The sequence below is a fragment of the Brassica oleracea genome, chromosome C7 (genome assembly GCF_000695525.1).
Source record: "Brassica oleracea var. oleracea cultivar TO1000 chromosome C7, BOL, whole genome shotgun sequence".
NCBI lineage: Eukaryota > Viridiplantae > Streptophyta > Magnoliopsida > Brassicales > Brassicaceae > Brassica > Brassica oleracea.
In genome coordinates, this window is record NC_027754.1 from 25,854,899 (window position 1) to 25,859,319 (window position 4,421).

General features: G+C 34.6%; 1 long non-coding RNA gene across 3 annotated transcripts; it reads left to right on the forward strand.

Annotated features, from left to right (window-relative positions):
* The first annotated feature begins 3,026 nt into the window (after positions 1–3,026).
* Positions 3,027–4,420, forward strand: LOC106305182. 3 transcript variants are annotated; one of them, XR_001262928.1, is made up of 6 exons: positions 3,027–3,330; positions 3,408–3,521; positions 3,605–3,692; positions 3,804–3,913; positions 4,130–4,222; positions 4,379–4,420. It is a non-coding gene; the product is annotated as an uncharacterized LOC106305182 (long non-coding RNA). The 3 variants fall into 3 exon arrangements; XR_001262927.1 differs by lacking the exon at positions 4,379–4,420 and having other exon boundaries at positions 4,130–4,372; XR_001262929.1 differs by lacking the exon at positions 4,379–4,420 and having other exon boundaries at positions 3,436–3,521; positions 4,130–4,372.
* The last annotated feature ends 1 nt before the right edge of the window (position 4,421 follows it).

Genomic DNA, 4,421 nt, shown 5'->3' on the forward strand with positions numbered 1-4,421 from the left:
GTATCCTTGTCATAGATCCGCAACCTAATGTTTGGGAGACTAATTGATAATACTGGTGAATTCACAAGCCTTTGATGCTTGTTTTATGCATGTGAGGATACATGATGAACATATTGTAGCAAATGTTTATACATAAGATGCTGTAGCATTGATTCGCATAATGCCAAAGAGTAATTAAGAACTCTCCCCATCAAATTGGTTTTGGGTCAGCAACCAAAGATCCCCATCTAGAAAATTTGGATAAGTTATAGTTGCTCCACCACATGGATAAAAGATGGGACCTCAAAGGAGGTTATGAATATGTTGGATATAATCTCCATTGATGATAAAATCTAGAAGATTTTATAAGATTAATTTAAAGACTGAAAGTTAGTATATCCGACATTAGGGGGAGAAAATAAACAGTTGGAGAATGAATGAGTAGAAATGAATTATCATTGATCCTCAGACTAAAAAGCATGAATATAATTCCAAATGAATGTATGAAGATAGTTCTATTACAGAGTTGCCAGACTCATTTACTGATCCTAAGAAAGATAAATCACAAGTATCAGCTGTAAATGCTCCAGTTAAAATAAATGTCCCTGAAGCGTGAAAGACTTATCGGTTCTGAATATAATAATCCTCATAAAAGAAAAGGAGCATGAATGAGAATGACAGAATCGAGGAATGAAAGATTAAAGATCTCGAGGAGAGATAGAAAACATGACAAGAAAGAAATTCAGGTACCTGAGAATAAAGAATCTCAAATAGCTATGTCATGTCTGGAACAATATGGAAAATCGACGTCGTGAATACATATGCATGCAATATAACAGTTGATGAAAATCATGATCATGAACCATCTATTGAAAAGTGTACACACACAAAGAAATGATTGGCCAATATGGAAATAAACAATAAATGCGGGATTAAATATCTTCAAAAGAGAAGAGTATTTGGACAAGTAGTCCATCCACCTGAAGTGTAAAACTAGTGGCACATAAATAGGTCTTTATGTGAAATAGATGCGATGATGAAATCATAAGATGTGATGTTGTAACAAGGATTGTGACAAAGACCTATAATTGATTATAAAGAAACACATCATCATGTGGTGGAAGCATCAATTTTCAAGTTTCTTTAGCCTGGCAAGAATTGAAAGCCACTAGAAAATGACAGTTATGTCAATGATTCAAAAGTACATAAACTGAAAGTAGTAAATCCCATAAGGACTTGGATTGCTAGAAGCAGTAAGTGCTAGTTCTCGAGAAAATTACCGTGCGAGTGTATTAAACATATAATGGAAATAATTCTTGGTCATGAAGTACCATGGTTCGAAATTTAATGATTTTTAACATGATTAAAAGATGTGATTTCTAGTAAATTTTATAAGAAGAAAGAAAATAACTCGTATGTACAAGTATGTACAATATCAAAGTTTAAAAGATTGTCTATAAAAAGGAAATTTGGACATGGAATCCAAATAGACCAAAATATGACCTTTTGTGTGAAAATATGTTATGGACAAAAAGTCTTATGGTCTAAGAGATTATCTGACAAGATAACGAGTTTATTCACCAAGTATATGCTTATAGAAATTCCAAAAGGATGATATATGTGATGAGAATACATCTCCCGAAGATGATGCTTCCAGGGGGAGAATATGATGATGTGCGTGGTTGTACTCTTTTTCCTTATCATTGGTTTTGTCCCATTGGGTTTTCTATGTTAAAGTGTTAACGAGGCAACAAAGAACACGCAAATGATAGACACCTAAAGAGGAATGTTATCAATCTTCCAACTTAATTTTTGAGATTTATAGAAGTAGAACAGAATGATCAAAGATCAATCATGCTTGGAAAAGAATCAAGACATGAACACATTCCATTTGCGTGAAAGAATCGAACGTCGAAAGTTTACCAATAAAAAGAGACCTTCTTTATGGAATTAAAATATAAAATTGGTGTCCAGAGAACGATCTTTGAGTCTACTTTAATCTCCAATTTGAATCAAGTCATTCCGGATGGTAGAACTCGAGATATGTCAGTTTTTGTGGAACATGTACAAGCTGTCTCAGAATAGACCGGTGCCTAACGTTAGACATGGATGCTAGATTTGATTTCCAAGTGGTTTGAAGTCATTTCGTTCTACGGTCATCAAGATATTCAAGTTTCAGTGAAGAGTGTCAGATCTATCAAGAGAAGTGAACCAGTCCAAGCCCAAGAAAAAATAGTTAATTAATCACACTGGATTGTCTCCTATCAAATATCTCAAGTTATGTTCTCATCAGGGGGAGTAGATGCGCGCTGCACTCTTTTTCCCTTAACCATGGTTTTTCCCACTGGGTTTTCCTGGTAAAGTTTTTAACGAGGCACCATCATACGCGTTTTATGACTTATTTTGTATAATGGACATCCAAGGGGGAATGTTATGAATATTAATGTGGATGTCTATCATAGGCCCATAAGCTTATGTTCTAGAAGGTTCTAAACCCAAACTTTATATTCCTATATAAGGTATTGTTGTTTACGAACTAATAATAAGAACAACCGCTCCTCATTTTCTCTTGATTCACAACACTTTAGAAATTCTGAAAAGTTTTAATATACTTTTCTTGGTTAACTCAAAATTGTATAAACAATCATTAATAAAAAAATTTACAATTTTCCGGTTAAAGAAAATTAAAGAATATAACATGACGCATGAACACAATTTATAAAATTTAATGTCTAACCAGATACACAGACACAATTTTTAAAATCAAATATATAACAAGACATGAATGCAATTTTAAAAATTTAATATATATATATATATAACAATACAAATCAATAGTTGACAACAAAAAAAACAATACATATAATCTTCTATCTTCTATTATTTATAAAGTAGGGTTTCCTTCCTACTGTGCATCGGCCACGTCAGAAAGCCAAGTGCTCTGGGCGTGACACCTGTCCCTCCATCAAGATGCTGTGTTTCATTAACGGAAATTGCTTAAAATTTTGTGGGCCACTTTTGTTTTACTCAAGCATTTGAGCCCAATATCCAGAAACTTACTTATCGTCTTCATCAGCGACCGAATTTTAGGGTTCATCCTTCTTTTCGATCTCCGTTCTCAGACAACCACAATGTTCTTATACGTTCTCTGACATCAGCAATGGAGTTTCCAGAGACTGAGTGGCTCAAATCGAGAAGAGTTTTTTTGTTGGTCTTCAGTTGCGACGTTTAGTCTTCTGTTATTATCAACCGACGAGTTACAGATTCTTCTCCTTTAGTGCCTTCTTAACGCCATAGATATTGAATGCGACTTATCCCTCTGCAAGGCGGTGTATCTACACCTATAAAAAGGTTAGCTTTATTCCCTTGAACAACAGTCTCTCAAACCGTGAAAAACCAAAGTTAATTCATTGTCTGTGAAATGCTAGCTCATCGATCCTCCTTTCTGATTTGAAGTCCGACTGCTGCTCCTCCATGGTTGAAGTGCGATTACACTGATGAAATTTCAGTTGAAGAGGAAACGTCAATGCTTTGGTCAAAAGGTAAGAGGCTCACAAGCTATGGATTCTTTATCAAATACAAGATCAAATTGATTCAAGTGGCGATGTATAAAATTGGATTACAGGTTCGATATCAGAGCAGCAGCCACGAGTGAAAAGATAATTTGTGTGTGGCGTTAATCCAGATGCGTCTACTAGAGCTTGAAAACTCATGTAAGCTTCTCTTCAAGTTTATTTATTTCTTTGGTGTTATAACAGTCTTTTTTTGGTAACAGTTTAAAACAGAGACTTATTTATTTTTCTATTCGAATGTTATTTGCTCAGCTAATCTGAAATATACTAACGATTGTCTAAGGAGTCTAATGTTATTGCTACGAACCTTGGCAAGAATGTGAAACCTTGCTGTCTCAGGTTTACTGAACTACGAGAACAAGGTAAACGTCGGTGTGCCATTTACATTCTAAAGAAAATGTCTTTAATAATATGCAGACCTGAAGTTGAACAAAAGGAGAGAAACTATAGGTAGCTGCAAAATATAGTGGATCTTGCTTGCATAGCATAAACATGACTTATCATTTCAGAATACTTGATGGTGTGTTTTCAGTCTTGCTTTCCTACTTTCATCTGACCTATGTTGCTTTTCCTTGCAGGAAGAGCATGACTGCTGCCATTCATATGAGGATGTTCGTGACACATTTAGAAACAAAGGTTGGGGTGTTACAAATCCAGATTTGATTGACCAGGTGAGGTGTTGATAAAAAAGGTTTGTCACCTTATTGCTTTAAATGTCAAAATATATGGTTTATAATCCAGTAACCAATCAGATTCTAAAATATATAGTCTTAACTTTTATAGTTCAGTACTCCTAAAGATCTTCTGTAATTTCAATTTATTGTAAGAGTATCCCCTAGCTGATCACTGAGAAAACGGTTACCATCCTCA